Source organism: Anas acuta, chromosome 1 (genome assembly GCF_963932015.1).
Source record: "Anas acuta chromosome 1, bAnaAcu1.1, whole genome shotgun sequence".
NCBI classification, from domain to species: Eukaryota; Metazoa; Chordata; class Aves; order Anseriformes; family Anatidae; genus Anas; species Anas acuta.
The window spans coordinates 84,034,271-84,054,673 of record NC_088979.1 but is presented as its reverse complement, the minus strand read 5'-3'; the positions used below and the strand labels follow the sequence as shown (position 1 = coordinate 84,054,673).

General features: G+C 56.7%; 1 protein-coding gene across 1 annotated transcript in view; it reads left to right on the top strand.

The window, feature by feature from the left end:
- The first annotated feature begins 436 nt into the window (after positions 1 to 436).
- ATP6AP2 (ATPase H+ transporting accessory protein 2) overlaps positions 437 to 20,403 on the top strand; it is a 103,843-nt gene continuing 83,876 nt past the window's right edge. The window contains exon 1 of the mRNA XM_068686332.1: positions 437 to 447. The gene's annotated coding sequence lies outside the window, so the exon portion shown is untranslated. The remainder of the gene's footprint in view (positions 448 to 20,403) is intronic.

The window sequence follows — 20,403 nt, the reverse complement described above, 5'->3', positions numbered from 1 at the left end:
GCCCGAGGGCGGTGCTCGGCACCGCAAGGCCAGCCTTCCACCCCCCCCTTCCCCTCTTTTTTTTTTTTTTTTTTTAATTTATTTTTTTTTTCTCCCCCCCCCCCCCCTCCCCTCCTCTCCTTGCCGCGCTCGGTCTCCGGCACGGAGGGAGTGGGGGCCGGGCCGGCACACGCCTTCAGCCCCGCAGCCCCCACCGAGGTGGGAAAGGGTTAAACGTCGGAGGGGGACGGGGGATGGGAAGCGAGGGGAGGGGGGCTGCCGAGCAGCGCTGAGCGCAGGGAAACCACAGCGCACCTGGGCTCGGCTCGGGAGCCGGAACGAGCCGCCTCCTCCTCCTCCTCCTCCTCCTCCTCCCTCCCTCCTTCCCTCCCTGCCTCTCTCCCTCCCTCTCTGCCTCCCTCCCTCCCTCCCTCCCTCCCTTCCTCCAGCTCGGTGCCTGCCTGGCCCGTATCGCGGCTCTATCTCTGCAGCAGCGGGAGCTCAGCTCCTCCGCTCCTATCAGCTGCTCCTCCTAACCCCAGTGACCCAGATAAGCGCGGCGGCCTCACCCCCCTCCCGCCCACCAGCACCACGGGGGGGGGGGACCCGGCCCGGCTTCCTCCCCGCCCCCGGCACGGCTCGTTCTGGTACGGCCCGGCCCCAGCCCTGGGGGGCTCCCTTCGGCCCCTGTCCCCTTGTCCCCGACCTCCGACGGGGGGGGGCACCCCAGCTGGTCCCGCACCCCCGCCCCCCCCCAAGCCGGGCCTTTTCGCCCCCCCAGCCCAGTGCCCCTCCTGGCCCGCCCGGGGTCATTGTTCGCCTGCGCTGAGCCAGCCCCGCCGTCAAAATAATAATTAAAACCCAAACAAACACCCCGATCCGGTCTTTCCTGGACACGCGGGTCGGAGCCACCGCAGCCCAAGTGTTGTTATTCCTGGCCTGGAAATAGCCCTGGCTCCGCCCTAGACAATCGCCTGTCAGAGGCCTCTTCTCTTCCCCTCCCTGGAGGCCCTTCCCTGCCCTGTTTTATTTACTTTTGAAGTGTCTGGATGGATGGATGGAGAACTGCGAGCGGTGCTTTCTTCCCCCGGCTCCCTGCAGCACCGGGGCTCCGGCTGAGCCTGTTACAGCAGCCGGCAGCTCCGCATGACCCCAGATAACCCGGCCCCGAGGAGCCGGGGGGGGGGGAAAACAGGGGGCACCCCACAAACCGGGAGGCATCCGCCCGTCCCCAGCCCTCGGGGAGGGGGTCCCGGCTCCCCTCCGCCTTCGGGGAGGCGGCCAAAGGAGCCGGCAGCCGGGCCCCGTAACGCCACGAGGGATAAACACCAAAGTTATCAGCAGCCGTGACCAAAATAAATGCCCGTGATAAAGGAGCACTGACAGGATGATCCATTATGCGGGTGTCACGGCGTACAGCGAGGTTCAATCAGATCCGTCGGTTGCCGTGGACAACCGGGGAAGCGGCGGTACCGGAGGGAGGAGGGGGGGGGGGAGATGAGGGGGGGGCTCGCTCACTTTCCCGGTGGTGCTCGCCGGGATGGAGGTCACACAATGCCAGCTGCGCCAGGGTGGCCCGGCGCCGCGGGGAAGGGAAACACCGCGGCCCCCCCGGGCTGCCCCTGCCTCGCCCCGACGCCCCTCCGACGGGTGGGGGCTCCGGGGGGCTCTGGGGGGCCGCCCCCGGCCGTCGGGGAGCCGAGCATCCTCCCCACGCGTGACCGCGGGGGCGAGCCCTCCCCGTCTGGGCTCGGCTCGCTGTGGAAATCAAATCAATGAGCGTTTGTTCCGTGCTGCACGGCCGGCTTGCGAGCGGTGCCCTGTGAGAAGAGGGGAAGGGGAAGGGGAAGGGGAAGGGGGGGGCTGCGGGGCTCTGCGGGCTCCGAGCCCCCCGCCGAGCAGCCTGCGGGGGTCGCCGGGGCCCCCGGGCTGATCACGTCGAGGGGTTCGCTTAATGAAGGTTTAGGGGCGGCGGGGACAAGCTGCTGGCCCCGTGCCACATTCCTCCGGACCGGGCCGGGGGCGGTTGGGGTCGGGGACCCCAAGGACCCGACGGCGGGTCCCGGGGGGAGCGAGGCCGGGCTGTCCCCTCGGGTGTCCTTTTGGGGAACTTCCCCGGGGCCGGCAGGGGGTGGCCCCACGGTCCCGAGCCTTCCTCCCCAGCACCAGCGTGTGTCCCCCCCCCGCCGCCACCCCCTTCCCGTCCCGATTTAATGCTTTTCATGTTCTTCGGCAACTGCGTTTCCGCAGAGAAACCCCGGCGCGTTCCCGGCTCCGCGGCTCAGCTGTATTGTGGCGAGCTGAGGCGCAGCCGGAGTGAATCCATTACGCCTCGATCCTACAATACAGGTTTATGCGGATACCCTCTGATTTACATTTAAAACAGCGCGCAGCCATTGTCTGCCCGCCTGAAAAGAAAACACAGCCCCGTAACTTCAAATGACCTTCAAAGAAACGCAATTAACTGCCGTAATTATCGGTGCACGCCTTTTAGAGAAAAAAAAAAAAAAAAGAAAAAAAGAAAAAAAAAAGACACAGGTGCTCGCCTCGCCGCCGCTCCACCTGGCTGAGCAGCCTCGTCCTGCCGCCGAAGGACCCCCCCACACCCCCGGCACCCGCACACCTTCTCCGTGCCCAGGCGCGGGGCTGGCCCCGCCGTCCCTCCGTTTGGAAGCATCCCTCCGGCCTCCCCTTCCCCCGCCTGGGCTGAGGGACAGCTTGCTCAGCTCGCCGAGGCTTTGTCACACCGCCGCACACACCGCCACGGCGCTGAGCTGGTGCCGTGCTCGCTTCCCGGCTCCCACAAAGCGACCCTCCCCAACCCCCCGAGCCCCCGAGCCCACCCCTTCCCCGGGCCGCGAGGAGACGGGATTTAGGTTAATAGGATGGGCTTTGATCCGTGGTCCCCTTCGCCCTCCCCTCACCCCGAACGACATCGATCTGCTACATTTACTCCGGAGCCTCCGTGAGACCGGAGGCCCTGAAATAGCCCCGGCACCACCGAGCCGCCCCCCCAAAAAAAACCTCCGAGCCAAGTGCCCGGGGCTGGATGCGCACCGTCACGGTGGCTCCGGTGGCCCCGGGGACGAGGGAGGCTGTGGGGGCTGCCGCCCCCCCCGGGCTGCTCCGCTCCCCCCTTCTCCCCTTTTTTTGCACACACACACGCGCGCACGCACGCACAAAATAAATAAATAACGAGGCGGCTGGAGCCATCTGGGGTTGGATGGCTTCTCATCTCATTACAGAGCATTAGGAGAAACAGGCAAATATACAGCTATTAAAATTAATCGCCTCGCGCTGTCAGCTGAACATAATGGAAATTATTTATAGGCTGCCTACGATGTGCCTCGCTCGTCACGGAGGCTCGGTGCGGAGCGGCGCGCTCCCGGCTCCCAGCACGGAGAGAGGCGTGCGGGGGGCGCGGGGGCTCGGCTCGGCACGGCACGGCTCGGCACGGCCCCGGCCGGCCGGGTTTGGGAGGTCGGGCCGCTGGGGGAAGGGGAAGCAGGCGGCGGAGGCGCCGTTTCGAGCCAGTTCGTGGGTTTTTTTTTATTATTTTTTTTTCTATTTTTTTTTTTCAGGTGACTGGAGGGGAAGCGGCGGAGGCGCAAATAGGGCACAGCCTCCCCGCGGGGTTTGAGGGGCCTCCCCGGGTTATTCCAGCGGGGTGTCCGCTGCGAGGGCAAGGGGCAAGCAGGAGGGCATCCCCCCAAAAAAGATACGTGTCCCCCCCCCTAAAAAGAAATCCCCTCCCGGGAGGATCTCAGCCCTCCGAGCCCTCGGCAGCGATCGCGGGAGGCTGGGGAGGGGACGCCACGGGAGGGGGGCGATGCGCTTCCCGACGGATCTGTCTGCAGAGCTCCGCCGGCAGCTGAAATGCTAATCGGCAGCCCTTCCGCTGCTGCCTCTGGAGAGGGCTTTCGGGGAGATTTTGCTTCTGCTCCCGGGGGAACGCGAGGGGCTCTTCCGCTCGGAGCAAAATAAATACTAATATTAATTAAAAAAAAAAAAAAAAAAAAAAAAAAAACACGATCGGCCGCTCGATGCCGGCCTGTTTTTCCGACCGGGAAAGAGACAGCCTTGCGGAAGCAAGAAAACGCTGCCCGTGCGTTTTCCTACTCCGGCCGGGGGAAATCAGGCTGTTTTCGCCGCCGGGGCCAGCCCGCTTCCCCTCGGGGCCTCGGCCACACCGGGACCGGGAGGCACCGGCGCTGGGGCCGGGTGGCAGCGGGTGGCCGGGGGGGTGACAAAGTCCAGCGGGGAGAGCCGTGAGAGCTGCCCGGGTGGCACGGGTCGAGGGGAAGGGGCGAGAAAGCCCGAGCGAGAGGCTGGGAGCGCTGCTCCGCCAGGCTCGAGAGGTTAATAAATACACCCGTCCCCTCTCCCCTGCCCGCCCGAGGCTAAGACTCGCAGCTCAGCGGGTAATTGACAGTCTCGATCCAAAATTGAAACATGTGTTAACAACAACGCCACGCATCCGAGGAGCTACCCGGGAGATCGCCACCTCACGGTCTTTATATATTATTTGAATCCACCGGAGGGAAGTGTCACGAGGTTTTCCGAGCACGTTTCACCCCTACCTGTAAATCAACTCTTATCACTGCTGGCTGCTCGGGCAGGGGCAGCCTCCGCTTTATAAAGCAGCAGGAGGAGAGCCGGTCCTCCCTCTCGGCGCTGCTGCCACGCCGCCCCCAGGCAAAGCCCGGCCCGGCCCGATCCTTCCCGATTCTCGCCCCCCCGGCGTGTCCCCACGCGTGTCCGGCAGCGGGCGGGGACGCGCCGAGCCGCCGGCCGGGCTGCTCGCCTTCACGGAGACGTGGCTCGCCGGGGGACGTGCTCGCACACCCACAGCGGGGTGGAGGAGGCGCCCCCTCCCCCGACAAACCTTTAACCGCGCCCCCCACTTTAAGGGAATTCGCTGTCCCCGCAGGAGAGACCGCGCCAGGGCAGGGAAAGCGCAAACTTGCGCCGGAGCGCTCGGACGTGCAGAGGCAGGACAGCGCTGGCAGGGTTCCCCGGCAAGGGCAGGTCTCCAGGGCCCACAGCCGCCAGCTCCATCCCTCCCCCCGCCGTCCCCACCGGCCCCTTTCCCCTCCGCCGGCCCCGGCCCCGGCCCCGGGGAAGCACCGGGAGCCCCCCGCGGGCAGAGCCGGCTCCGAGCCCCGCTCCGGAGGTCAGGGCCGGCGGGGGCAGGCAGATGGAAAATCCCAGTTCCTGCCGCACATAACAAACAAGGTGGGGACGGGCAGAGCGCTGCGCGGGAGGGGAAGGGCGTGGGGTCCCTCCCCCGTGGCACCGCCGCATGCTTGCGCCCCGGGAGCTCCCTCCCACGGCGGTGCGCGGACACGGGTGGGCTCGGCGCCTCGATCCCGGGGGGGGGGTGGGTGGAGGGGGGCGAGGTGCTGCGGGAGCGGGGCTTCTCGCCCACGCGTGCACCGCCGCGCACGCACGCTGAGTCACACGGGCACGCCGTGTCACGCACGCACTCGGCGTGCCACACACGCAGCGCCTCTCCCCACGCGCGGCGTGCCACGCAGCGACGGATGCCCACGCACCCCAAAGCCGCTTGCCCCACGGGTGCTTCACGCCCGGACACGCAGCGTGGGGGTCTCACACGAGCCTTGTCACACCCCCACTCGTGCCCACGTCCCCCCCGCCCCGAGCCTCCCCGCCCCGCACACGCAGGGCGCGCTCCCGCTCTCCCACGCGCGGCGTCCCCACGCGGCGTCCCCGCCCGCCCCCGAGGCGCACGCCCCCGGGGAACCTTTCCCGTGGCCTTTTTGGCAGCGCCCTGCGGGGCCAGCTGCACGGCCCCGCTCGGGAACAGCCTGTGCTCGTTCCCACCCGCGGGGGGGACACCTGCCGCGGGGAGCCCCCCGCCCCCGGGGCCGCCCCCCCGGGGCCCTTCCCGGCTCCGTTTTTCCCCCGGGCGGCCCCGGCAGCGCCGTGCGCTCGGCGGCCGCGATGTGCGCGCTGCCGGAGCCAGCCGGGGAAAGGCCAGCAGCGCCCGAGGCGCGGGCAGAGGTAGCGGCTGATCTCTTGGCAGATCCGACAGCGATTTGGCCGCCGCAACCGGGAGGCCGGCCCGGATTATTCATCACGGGCGGCCGAGCGCAATCCCTCCCATCCCCCCTCCGCCGGCCCCGGCTATTCCGTCCCGGCTCCCGCGAGCGATTTTGGGGCCGGGGAGGAGGAATTCGGGGCGCACGGCAGCGGGGTCCCGTCCTCCCCCCTCCACCCCCCCTCATCCCTTGGAGCGGGCGAGGGCCCCCGGCGCGCAGCAGCCGCTGCTTTGCAAACCGCACGATCGCGGCTCTCGGCGGGCGGCCCGGTGCTCGCAGCCAGCGGGGCCGAGCCGTGCCAAACCGGCGGCCCCGGGCGCAGCTCTCCCGCCGGCAGCCAAACCGCAAGGAAAGCCACGCTCCGCAGCACACCCCCGGGGCTCGCCGGGTGCCGCTTTCCCCTCTTCCTCCCTCCCCCTCCCCACACACACCGCCCCCCACCCACTTCGCCGACCCCGCTCCCGCAGGGGGCTTCCAGCGCCCGGAGCCGGGCTTTCCTCGCCCCCTGTCGGAAAGCACCGGGCGCTGCGGGGCCGCGCTGCGCCGGGGGGGCTCCGGCTCCCGGCCCCCGCCTCTCCGCCGCGACCCTCCGCGGAGGGCAGCGTGTGTGGGGCGCAGCCCCAGCAGGCACCCTGGGGGGGATTTCCCTTCCCCATCCCCTTTCCCCTTCCCCCCTTTGAGTCCTTTTCTCCTTCCCCATCCCGTCCCCGCCGCCCCCGGAGCGGGGCCGATGCAGCCGAGGCGCGCATCTCGCTCTTAAATCAAGCCTGGATATTTAAAGCTTAAACTCCCGGTTTATTTTCGTAGCAGACCGCTCGCTGCTTATTCGGGAAGCTATTTAAATACCTCCCCCGACCTAGCCTCGGGGTTAGCAATGTTTGGCTGCTCGAGCATTTCCAAAGGCTCTTTGGGACCGTCGCCTCGCCTCTCCAGGACGCGCTCCGGGAGCGGAGCGGGGGGGCTCGCCCGGGCTTTGTTAAGGGTCTGGGGGGACGCTTTTGGGGAGCTGAAGGGAAAAGACCTTCTTTTCAGCTCGGGAATCGCGGTGCTTCGCAGTCACTTCACGGTTTATTACTACAGGAGGAATCTGTTTATAGTCAAACAGCGTTACATTGGGCCGTATCGATTTTCGAGCAGCGCTCCCCACCGCTTTAATTGTTTTTAGGAATGTCAATTGCAGCTCTCGTGTTCCCTGAATTCATCAGCGTTCAAATGATAAACCTAATCATCGCTCTAAATCACACGGCAATCTGCTGGTGCCTTGCTGTGCCCCCTCCCTCCCTCCCCCAGCCCCACACACTCGGCGTGTCTCGGGGCGCATTAAACTCAGCGCCCGGCAGCCTGCTCGCACCTCTCCGGCTCGCAGCCACCCTCTAAGTTCTACCGTCTTGAAATGAATGCGCCGAAGAAATACACCCCTAAATTAGTCACGGTTCCTGCTTTCGGGTTCCACAGCTCAAAATCCCCATTGCAACGCTGAGGAGACGAAACCGAGAAAAAAAAAAAAAAAAAAAAAAAAAAAGGCAAACCACACAGAGAAGTCATCGAGTCTTTAAAAAATAATTAGGAAGAAAAACAAGCTGGAACTGCGGACAAGGCGCTGGAAAACCCACGCTGCTGCTAATCCCTGCGGGCAGGGAGCAAACGACAGCCTTGCCCCGGCCTCCCACGCCGTGCCGCGGGGTGCCCGGCCTCCCACGGCCGCGAACACGCGTGGGCAGCCGCGGGGACCCCCGGGCAGCCGCGGCACCCCCCTCCGGGGTTCCCCGGGAGCTCCCCGCTTCCCTCGACCCCGGGGAGGGGGCGGGCGGCTGGGGGGTCGCGGCCGGGGCCGGCGGCGGTCGGAGGCACTCCGGGGCTCCCCCTCCTCCAGCTCGGCCGTCCCCTCCCGGCCGAGGCCGGCACTGCAAGCCCGGCCTCCCCCCGCAGCCCCCGGGGGGGCCGCGCCGCTCCTCCCTGCCACGCAAAGGCGCGGGCGTGCGGTAATCCCCGGCCGCTGCGCGCTCGGCTGGCGGCCACACGCCAGCGGGGCCCCCCTTTGGGCACGACCCCCTCGACGGCACGACCCCCCCCAGGGCACGACCCCAGGCCGGGCACGACCCCTCTAAGGGCACGACCACCCCCCGGGCACGACCCCCCCGGTTTATTCAGCAGCCCCCGGGCTCCTCGGCAGCGCTCACCCGGGCGGAGCTGCCTCCCCCGGGGCCCGGCACGGCTCGGCACGGCTCGGCACGGCTCAGCCCGGCACGGCTCGGCTCGGCTCAGCCCTCCGGGGCCAGCCCGCAAGCCGCCCGCCTCGGGGCCCCGACGTGTGGCCGCCCGCGGGGCGAGCGGGCAGCCCCGGGCTGCTGTTTATTTTGTTATCAAATCAATTAAGCTGCCGCTCTCGTATAAAACGGGGGCGGGGGGGGGGGAAAGGAGGGGGAAGGGGGGGCTCGGAGTAAGCGTGGCCACTCCTTTGACATCGTCTCAGCAAAGCAAAGAGCTCCTCCTGTTGGAGAAAAGTTTTCCTCCCGTTTGGGAACCCCCCCGGCGCGCAAGCGATTTCGTTTTACCATTTTATTCTGCGCTGTGCTGCGTTATTTGAGCTTGGACTGTGATGTTTTGTTTTGCTTTGATGTTTTTATTTTGATATTTTATTTTGATATTTTGTTATTTTATTCTATTCTTCTCCCCGCCATCACATCCAGCCCCCTGTGCAACTGGGAGGCTGCTCAAACACCGACACCACGGGCTCTTCATGTGCACTGCATAGGGGCCCACCCCTAGAAAAAAAAAACCTATAATGCCCTGACAATACTTGGGAGCCTGTAAGCAATGTTTAACAGATTCAGGATTTCCTGGCTTAGTGCAAAGTCTCCCGCAATCTGCAGAAATCAGTGTCCTGGCCCGTGGGGAGATTCGTGCTGGCTCTCGGGGGATATCAAGTCAGCTCTTAGTCAGGGTAGTTCCCAACCCATGCGCTGTTAAGTCCGTGTCAGTACAGGCTGGGAAGTGCCGAATTACAGCCAAGTTTTTTAAAACTTCTGTTGAATGAGCTAAGCTGAGGCGGGCAGGTGGTATCATCGTAGCTCTTTTGCTCCTTATGCTTAAACGAGCTCTGCTCTTGTCTCTCGAGTTGGTGCCAACAGTCGAAGGCTGTGCCATGCTACGTAGTGATGTATCAAATCATTTATTTGGTTCTCTTAGAGTAGTGCAAAGAAGATGGTGAGCTCTGTGATCAGTGCTGTGGGTGCAAGAGGAGCTATGGGTTTGCCTCCCTCCTAGGTGATGTGAGCTCGCCTGGGGAACCAGCCCCCTCCCAAGCTGCCCTATACCAAGGTGGAAGCTTTAATCCTGTAAGATGAACACAAGCCTCTCCTTCCCAAGGAAAAGGGCTGCTTACCCCAACAACCTCCCCCTCCTTTCACCCATTCCCTGCCTGGAAGCCACAGACATTGAATATCTCAGGCATCCTTTCTACTTCATCATCTGGGGGAAGGAAGGGTTTTCTGGAGGGGTGCACAGCTCCTGCAGCTCCCTGCCAGTCAGAAGGGGAAGCCAAACTGCAATGCTGGTGGATCTTATGGGAGATATTTCAGAAATAGCCACTGCTTAGGACAGCCTTTTTTTTTTTTTTGTGGCATGCAGCTACAACCCTGTACACAAAATTGGGTGAGCTTAGGATCAGCAAATGCTTAAAAAAAAAAAAATCCTTGCTTCAATCTGATTGGTGAAAGATGGGTAAAAATGATAAGATATGCAGGCTACGTGCTGCAGTAAGGGAGGGTGGTGAAAACCAGGAGCAGAGAGTGCCCTTTAAGATATTCTCTATTGCTTCTGCAGGATGAGTTTACCCATTTTAGAATAATTTACTCTGCTACCTTTGCTATGTGCAGCTGAAATTTGTTGTTTAAGCAACGACTGAGCTCTCTCGGGCCATCTGCTCCCCCTGCCCACTCCTGCAGCAACCTGGTGCTCCGCGAGGTGCTGCAGCCCTGCCCTGGCCAACGCACAGCGTAATGGCATAAAACATAAAACCACCGCTGTGTATTCACACCGAAACAGGGGCAGAAGTGGGAGGGGGGGAAAAACTTAGTGAAGCCAGTCGTTGTGACGCTAAGGTGTTAAAAAAAAAAAAATGATTTGGAAAGAACTGCAAGAATTTTGTTATGTCGTTGTGGTCATTCCTTACTGCTGCTCCCGTCTTCTCTCAGAATTTACTGAAAAAGAGAAGAAAAGAAAAGTTTGAGAAGTTCTCGCCTGCTCCGTGCACGGCGGTGTGATTTAGGTGGCGTGTTGCAGAAGTACACGGAGCTGTGCCCTGCTCGCTTGGCAGGAGAGGTTTGTGCACGGAGTTGGGGTTGCAGGTTTGGAGTGGAAACAGAGGGAGGAAGCCTGCCGGTCCTAAAAGCTGGTGGGGTGACGTGCTGAGGGTGAAACTGTGCTGAAGGGCTTCAAAACAGGAGCAAAGGCTCGGCCGGGGACTTCATGGCTTTCTTATGTTTTTGTTGGTGGGATGTGCCACAAGCAACTTTGACGGATTTTTAACAATATTTTTGGCTTGGTGGGATTTCTGTGCAAACATTGACAGATGGCATGGGTAGCTCATGTATTTTCATCTCTCTGTTCCTCCTGTGGTGTCTTGCAAAACCCTAAATCTCCACATATCACCTCTCCTTCTGAATGACCTTTTAACTTGACTCTCTTTCTCCTTTTTCTTTTCAAGACCATGTCCTGGATTAATTCTACGTTCTGTTGGTCTTACTACCCTTTTTCTTCTGTTTTCTGTTTTTTTTTTTGGCCAGCACCTTCACTACTTATTTGTACGGGATTCCTGTAGATAGCCAGATGAATTGCTAGATGTGGGTGCTGAGAAAAAAAAAAAAGTGGCAAGGGTGTAAGGAAGGCACAAGATGAGCTCTGAGGAGCAGAAGGTGACATGGGGAGAGCTGCTCAAGTGACCCTGAGCTGCTGCAGCACCTCAGGGCCCGGGGCCAGGCTTCGTCCTTTCCTTTTCCACCACAGAGACACCCGAGCACCGGGGGCTTAGCGGGGCTTAGCCGCTTACACACGTCCAGCGCTCAGCCACTTGCCCGTCACATCACGTGCGCACACACACACGCGTGCACACGCTTATCCCGCTCACATCACTGCCCTCTTATCCCGAAAATCCACCTCCTGGAGCTCCAGTCGCAAGCAGTCCCCGTGGCTAAACTCAGATCTGCCGCCCGGAGCAGGGGGAATGACCTGTGGTGCCTGAAATCTCCAAGGTGCAAAGCGATGGGCACCTCGAGGTGCCATCAGATCTTCTGGCTGTAAAGTCTGGCGTTTACGTTTTCTTGGAAATAAACGTGGAAGAAAGTGAGCAACACTTAGAAATTAGTAAATATGCCAGGAATCAATGTGTAAAAGAACCCTCTGCCTCGTGCAAGAGCTTGTCTATAAAATCCGGAGATTAAAGTCCATCATGAAAGTTTGGTACAGAGGGATTTGATTCGTGTTTTGGCTGCAAACTCCCAAACAGCTGTAACTCTGGCCTCAGCACTGACATCCTCCCTTTTATTAGACTGAGCACAGTTTATTTTAGCAAGCATGCACAGCAGCTTCCCCTAATACGAATCCCTGCCCACAAGACATCACTGACATCCCCGAGCAATGCAATGGGAAGCGTTTGGGCCGCGCCTGAGAGCAGAGGAGGTATTTCAAATGGAGAACGGGGCATGGGAAATGAAGGGTTTCAAGTTGAAGCCAGGCTCTGGATTCCCTGATTGCAGAGGCAGCGTGCGCGAGGCGCTGCCCTCGCCGTGCGCCGTCACACACGCCTCTGCAGGCGCTGGAGACACCCTGCATTTTTTGTGGTGCAAGCCAGAACAGGAACCGATCCCTGCTTTTGAGCAACTGGCTGGATGTTATCAGCAGAATACGGTGGCCAGTTTGTTTATACAGCTCCTAATGGAGGTGATGGATTAGCCAATCTTTTTGCACTGTACTTACGCTAAAATGTTTCTGGCCTCACCTTAAAGGAGGAAACTGTGTGTTTGCCTCCATCTTCAGTGTTTTGAGCCACAAGGCCAGAGCCAGATAAAACACAGGTCTAAGCCAAATCACAATGAATGTAAACAGTTATGACAAGGCACCGGAGTAACCTTTTTCCCTCTCTCTTGACAGCTTTAATGTTGCTGTAGACCTCAGCCTGGAAGGAACAGGTAGGAAGGCCGGCATGGCTTCATTAAGCATCATTTCAAATGCCAGATTCAAAAAATATTAAACTTCACCAGGTCGTGGGCGATGGGACTCTCCTTTGCCAGAGGTTCTTACTGAAGACAAACATTAGTGGCCATCATGTCTAAAAATACTTCAAAACCTGCTTCTTGGGGCAGAATGCAGGCTGCAGGCACCTGACCACAGGAGTAAATTGCTGTCAGTGACACAGCCCATGCCATGGGACCCAGCTTTGCTCTCTCCTTGACAGGATAGCTGGTTGCCTTGGGGTTCATCTGCTCATATCACTGTCATCTGTCATGACATATTCGTATGGGACCCAGCTGCTGAAGCTTACACTAAGAAAGAAAAAAAAACGTGAAAATAATTGGTTGATGTTTATGTGGTTCCTTGGGCTACACCTGCACAGTCCTTTTCAGGGCTCTCCACTGGAAGAATCGTTAACCTTACATATTTACTCTGTCCTATATCGTAAGTCATGTGCCCTTCTGATGGTAACCTTTAAATAATGCAAGCACAGAAAAAGCCTTGTCACCACTGAGCACCTCCCGGTAAAATTTGGTTGCAGTCTAATGTCTGTACTAAAAGCATCGTAACATTTTGTTAAGCTCATTGCTGAGGTGAGATTGATTCTCCCAGATTTGCTGGGAGATCAGAAACCTTGAGTTGAAACTCCAGATTTTCAGCAATGCTCATCGTGATTCGAGTATCTCTGGCAGAGCACTGGGTTTTAAATGCCATCAGGAACCTGGCTGCTAGCAGCTATCGGGAAAATGAAGTGTGTACCCATCACCTTTCGTTTAAGAGGCTGGTTAAACAGAAGGGTGTTGCTGTGGCAATAGGTAGCTCAAACAACAGCAAAGTCCTCCCCTCTCACCTGGTATGCCCGCAAGAAAAACATGTCAGAGGTGGCTCAGGAGCTCGAGCTATGAAGGTGAAGAAGCCTCTCCACGTATTGCTGTATGAGAAGAGGACAGGCGAGAGAAACCACATGGACAGCATCAGGAAGGTCTGCAAGCAAGCAGTAAGCAAAGCACCACTGGTAGCAGGACTGAAAAAATGCTCAGAGAAAGCACCCTGGGGTTACAGCGCTTCCCCAAAACATCCAAAGCTGGAGGCAAAGGGTGTCTCCTCTCACTCAATCCCTCACACATCCTAGGGGTCAATTGTTTCCAGACAGACAGGGCTGCCCCAAAGAAATAGCTCGCTGTGTGCAATTTCTAACAGAAATGGATGATGCATTTTAGCACGTGGGGCATCAAAAAGGGCAGCCATGCATTGAAAGAGATAAACACTTTTCCAGGGAACAACGATTTTCTGATTTTCCACGTAGCTTTTTGATACCTCCCGAGTCGTGTTTTCTACAACGCCTTGCTCCTGGCTCGGTCAGGAACGAACAGTGCAAAAAGAAAAAAAAAAAAAAAAAAAAAAAACACCTCGCAGGCTACTGAGACAGCAAAATGCTGTTATTTATGGTGTCTGAGGGCCAGGCTTGCAAATGCAGAGACGCTGTCTGTTGCAGAGCAGCAGCCTCCGAGCAGCGCCAGCACCGGCGCGCTGCGAGCGAGCTGAGGCTCCCGCGCAGGCAGGGCTCTGGCTGCTGCTGCCTGCGCTCAGCGTGGCACTGGCTCCGCTCCCTCCCGGCAGAGCTGGTACCGTCAGCAGCGTTGGCAGAGCCTCAGCCCGGGCTGCGTGCTTAGGCGACCTGCTCTGTGTGTAGCGATACGCCCTACGTGCATGGGGTGCGCTCGGGGAGGGCGTCACTGGGCTTAGCGGAGGTTTAAGGGGGAGGCGGGCAGGGGGGAGCAAGGCTCCTTAATGTAAGGTTCACGCAGCAAAAGGCGCTGTAAAGGAAAGCCCCATATCCCAGAAACACAGTTTCAGACCTATTGTTAGAGGGCGAAAAGGCAGTAATTAGGACTGGAGACCGATGGTGCTCTATTGCCAGAGGAGATCATTCTCACCACGCTCGCTCTATTTTTACTCTATCATTTCTTTTTTTGAGCGTGCTGGAAACCTCAGAGAAGAACAAGGGACAAACAGGATTCAGAGGTGTGCAAGTAAAGCTGCTTTTGAGCAAAACAGAATCCACCAGGATACCATTTACAGTGTCTATTTCGGTAAAAGCCCCCAAACTACAGTTCTTCAAAATTAAATATAAATATAAGGCATAACACAGGCAGCTGGTTTCTGGGTTTCACCGCGCTATCATCTATCACGGTAAGCAGTTTTTAATGCAGAAATGAAATAGACATTCTGCAGCTGCCACTTGAGTTTTCCACCAGGTTGTTTGTTTGTTTTTAACCGTATTGTGCTAGATGGGGAACATGATTTGACTGTCAAAGGGCACCGCCGTCTATACGTCCTTTACAACCGCCGGCCCCAGCAACGACTCGTGTGAAATCGCATTAGGTCAGCCCGCATTGTGCTGGCTGCGTGTAATCGGCGCGCACACAGCCAGGCAGGACACTGCCAGCCACCGGCACCTGCTGAAGCGCCCTGCCAGAGCCCGCGGGGCTGACACGGCCCCGGGGAGCCCTGACCCGTCCCTTTCTGCACAGCGATGGGGCAGCTGGCGGGCAGGGAGGCCCGATGGCAGGTCAGGTTTTGCTTTGCTTGTTAGCCCAGCCGGGGCTTCGGCAGGCTTTTCCCACTTCCCTCTGCAAACCTGCACCGAAACGCAGAACGGGGTCACCCTAAGCACGCCCAAATGTTATTCTCGAGTGAACATGCTCAGTGTAGAAAAAAGAAACATCACGATGCAGAACTTAATAAAGGAGCTGAGCTAGAAATATCCTGGTTACCCGAGCTGAACCTTGTATCTGTATTACCTGAGCTATCGTTTGTTTTAGAGCGCAGCAGCCCTTGATCCCAGCCCAGAAATAAAGAACACCAAAGTCTGTGCTCTCCAGTGTATTTCTGTGCACCACGGCTGCTACCTGCACCTTCCAGCAGAAGACAAGAGACAAAAGACCCGTTCAGAGGGAGCCCTGGTTGCCTCCAGCATCAGTGCCTGGAGGGCCCCGCGCCAGCCCCGCATCCACTCCTGCATCATCGAGGCTCAGCCATGCCTCCAGAATCAGGGCAGCAGCTTCAGAGGACTGCACCACCCGCAGCAAGCCCACAGAAAACTTTTAAAAACTCTGGGGGAGAGACACTGGAGGCAGCATTAGGTAGCTGGGAGCACCCAGGAACAGACAAGCCCTTTGAAGGAGTCATCCGTGCCACCCTGCGCCTTTGGGAAATGCATTTTGTCCAGCGTTCAGGTCAGGAACTTCAAGGGCACCTTCACAGACCTCAGGCCCCTGGGGATTGCCCTGCTTCTCTGGGCTAAAACAACAACATTGCTCTAAATTCACTGGATTTACTTGTTTTTGAAGAGAGGAGGAGCATGTTTCTTGCTTTTCTGACTGGTACTGAGGGGTCACTTTCTCTTCTAATCAGCCTTTGAAAATAAAAAAGGGGGGGAGGAATCACAAATGACCTCTGTTTTTCTGCCATTGGGCCCAATCCTGCCTCTGCCAGCACCAGCGGGAGCTTGGCCTTTGGTTTAGGTGAGCCTGCTGGTTTTTTTGAGCTCCTTCCATTAAGTCCATGCTGGTTTGGAGTTGTCCAATCTGTCATGACAGCCCTGCCCTGCCCACAGGGGACACACAAGCAGGTTCCTGTTTGCACAGGCTTGTGATTTACAATTCTTCAAGGCAACTTAGTACAAATGCTCTTTAGCCAATTAATTTTTTTACACAGACCAGTTGCAAAGGGGATTTCCTACTTGCTAGTTACACTACAGGGTCGGTCCTCATAACCCACGGTGCTGTCCCTGCTCCAGGACAGGCCCTACATCACCCCTATAAACCAGATCCCCCTCTCTGGGGGATCCACAAATACTGAAGCTTTTTGATAGCTCCCGAAAGGTGGTATCTTGTGCTCTTGGGAATTTTTTTTTTTTTTTTTTTGAGATTTCCAAAACAGCTGCAGAGTTACTTCTGATACAAAAGATCTCCCAGGCATGGGGTTGTGCTTGTGCATTTTATTCCCCGCAGGCATCCTAGGAGAATAAAAAGCTGATGTACCTGTGCAGCAGACAATAATATATGTAAATGAATAATAAATATAATAATAATGGAGGATAAACAAGTAAATATGAAATAAAGGAGATGGCAAACAGCAGCAAAACCAAATTAAGAGGCTGATTCATGGGACTGAAGTGAAAGCACTTGCACAGCGCTCACCTTGCTGGCACCAACAGGGCCGTGGAGCAATGCTAAAAACTGACTGTCCCTCCCGGGCAGCACAAACCATTTAATAGCACGTTGTGTAGGCTTCCCAAAATAGCTGCCCCCTGATTCCCCAGCCACGCTCGGGGAGGAGGTGGGAGGGAGCACGTAGGGATGGTAAATGCCACCGCAGGCTCCCCTGCGCAGGCACCCCCATCGATGCCAATTTTTGATCCAGCAGCACAGGGCGGATTAGCAGCGGAAGATTAATTCCTTCCTGTCATCTCCCCGGGGAGGTTAAATGATCTCAGGAGCAATTTCTCTTGCTAGGAACGCCGTAATCCCGAAGCAGACTGCTAACTGCTGCAGTTTATGTGGGGCTCTAATGGTGGCAAAGAGGTTCCGAGTTTGGGGAAGGGTCATCAGCCGAAGATAAATTTATTTAATTAAACGGTGATTTCTCACGACCCTTTTCTCGTGTGAAACCTGTAGCTCAGAAAAGCTGTTAGGGCCATTTTTAAAATGTCCGAGGGACAAAAAGCTTAATTAATTAAAATGGACTCCTACCATGCACGAGCAGCTGAACGCAGGCTTGGCCTTTGCAGTGCCTGCTATCCGTCTGTGTCCTTGCCTTGCTTGCTCAACACGACTACTTGGGAAGGAAAGCGTGGCCTCAACATTTTGGCTCACTTGTGCCACCTCCCCTTCCCCATCAAAATGCTCCTCTGTAGCCACTGTACCGGGCTGCTTGGGGCCCTCACCCCATGTGTGCAGGGCAGCGAGCACACGGGGGGGCTCCCCTGCTCCCCAAAAACCAAAGCACGCGACCAGGAGCGAATGGTTAAGGAAGAGCTGCGGGGAGACGGGAGGTGGGAGGAAGGCTCCTGGTGATCACGGGTTTGAAAGGGAGTCTCGAACAGAGACGGCTCTTGGCAGCAGGAAGCAGGAGACAGCTCTAAGTGGGGAGAGCCGCGTGAGCGACATACAAATGGCAGCGTGGGAGCAGCAGCCAGGAGGGGGGAGCCGCGGGAAGGCCGCGCCGAGCCCGGGGTGGGCTTCGGATGCGCCTGGCACCCAGGGGGAGAAAGGGGAAGGGGAACCGGGGCCTCTGGGGGCTTTTATTGTGGGATATAGCAGTGTATGGATCCGTAGCACATCGGCTAGGATGAATGTGTATGGCTTTAATTCCAGTCAGGCGGAGGCACGGCGCAGGCCTCCCCGAAGGGCCAGTGTTTGGGCACATCCCCAGGGCTTGTTTCACCCCGCGTGCTTCCAGGTGCAGCCCTGCTTCAGCCAGGGTGTGCTCAGCCACCGTGGAAATGGGCTCTTTCACCTGAGCTGACCCCCCTGCCTGCCTGCAGGAACCGTGCCAAGGAGCAGCAAAACAGGCGGGATGGAGGAGCGGGAGGCATGCGGAGATATTTGGAAATGAAAAGCAGAAAGAGAGATGGAATGGGGATTACAGAGGTAAAAAAACAAACAAACAAACATTAAAACCAGGGTTCTGATCCTGTCCCTCCCAGAACTGCTGGATATTAACAGCAATAGTTGCATGCATCTTATTTGTGGCTACAGACCTAAGTCTGCATTGCAAAGGATGGGTTTGGGGAAGGTAACTGGCAGCAAAGAGGATAGCTTCTTTGCTGACCACGTCTCCAGTTCCAGTCACTATGCACTAATCCAGCAAAGCAGTCAAAGATATGCTTGGCTGTAAGCACGTGAGTAGTTTCACTGATTGCAAAGGCACTACTCAGCTGTTTTCAAGGTAAGCATAAAGCTGAATGCTTTGCTTCATCGGGCTTTGCAAGAGCTGGGTACACAGCCCCTAAATCAGCACCTTAAATGATACCCTGGCACAGAAATACAGTCACTGCAAACCAGAGTAGAGGGAAATACAATCACAAAATGGTTTGGGTTGGAAGGGACCTTAAGGATCATCTAATTCCACCCCCCCTGCCATGAGCAGGGAAATCAAAGACATGCAGGGTGGATGCTTTTTAAATAAATTGAATAGGATGAAGGCGAGCTTCCTAGGTATTAACAATTCATTGAAATGGTTTATGTGTGGATTGCTCCCAGTAAAGTTGCGAGATCGCTGCTCTCCTGTTAACCTAACAAATCAATAGTGGCACCCAGTGGCTAGAGGGGTTAATCAAAAATTTACCTTTGTCTCTCATGATTCCCCTTGCACAAAAGTTAGCGTTTAGATGCAAATACCCCTGCCTTGGTATCATGTGCATTAAATCCAGACCTAGCTGATCCGGAGTAGGGTTTCATCTGGAAGGTATCTGCTGAGTAATGATCACAATTTCTGTTCACAGAGGCACGAGCCTGCAAGGTGAAATGCTTAGGCTTCTAGTAGAGCACATGGCAGGCTGCAAAACCACTGCATTTTGGCGTGGTTGGAGGATAGTTAATGCTTATTTATTCTGTGAGAGCACTAAACCTGCACAAATGAAAATTATGCCTGTTGTAAGAGTTCCAGGACTTCCCTCCAGAGAACACTTTCCAAAATTTGCTGACTTTCAGTACTTATGGAATTTCAAGAGCCAAGTGATCCATAGGAAAGTTAAAACCCAGCTAGTAAATGAAATGAGCAATTAACCAAACTGATGAGAGGGAACGTGCAGACTCTGGAGCCATAGTTTCTGGATCTTTAGCCTCTACTTGGAGCATATACAAGGAAAAAAAAAGTCTTGTAAAAGACAAGTAAAAATGATGTAGCTTATTCCTGAATGATACATTCAGTGGGCTTAAAGGACATGTCCAGTGGCCATAACAGGTCAGGACCACCTTGCCCCCACCTGACACTTTTGCCATCACACCAATGACTGGAGTTAAAACTTCCAACTCTAGCCACACACCATTCTCCACTCCCCCGCCTCCCTGTCTGTCAAAAAGGGAGAAGATGTTAATTTAATTATTGCTCCTCTTTAGAGGCTGTTCCCAGACACCAGAATCATCCTTTTGGAGCTGAGGGATGGTCGCACCCATGCTGGCAGCTGGGACAGCTGGCTTCTGCTAGGGTGTCCTCAGCCACTGACAGCTGGTTTTGCCTGCAGAGTGGACCAGGAGTAATAGGGAAGTGGCAATCTTAATTTCTGTTTCAGCCATTTTTCACATTCCCTGCCATCACGAGGACACAGACCACTGGTTGTGCCCTTTCCAGCCTCTTTTTATGGCATACTATCCTTGTGGCTGCTGGTCATTGACCCTTATGGCAGCTTGCTATGGGTAGCAGGGAAGTTTTGGTGATCCTGGTATACAGGGTAGATATCTTGCAACTCCTTCCTAGGTCTCTATTTTTGGCTTTTTCAATTCTGCAAATAATAATAATAATAATAATAATAATAATAATAATAATAATAATAATAATAATAATAATAATAATAAATGTAGAAATGTAGGTCTTTGGGCAAGAACTTCCTGACCATCAAGGTCAGATCTCTGCAATCACAGGGGTCATCCACTTTTCCCAATGTAAGTTGCTTTATCCTTGCAGAAACTGGACAACCTCTCTGTGCCTCAGCATCCCTACCAGGTAAATGGGAGCAGCATCAGACAGGATTTTGGTAGCAGGAGTGCTCTGTTGTGGGATTACACTCTTTGCCAAGCAATTTATGATCTCCGGTTGGGACATACCAGTGAAGCACATGAGCTTTTAAAACTTAGGTACCCCTGCAAATGATCTTGAAAAGCTTTTGCTTCTGACTCTCAGCACATTCCTTAACTGAACTGCTCAGCATTGCCTTCGTCCATCCCCTCGCCCCCAACCTTCCCTGCCTTCTCCCAAGGTGGGCATGAAATGTGTGAGCAGCAGGGTGCTCTGCTATGGCCCATTGGTTTCTCTTGTTTGGTTGCTTTGATTTCTTTTTGCTCAGTGAGAGAGACTGCAGTAGGTGATGTAAAACGTGCATGCCAAAGAGAGCATACATACATTC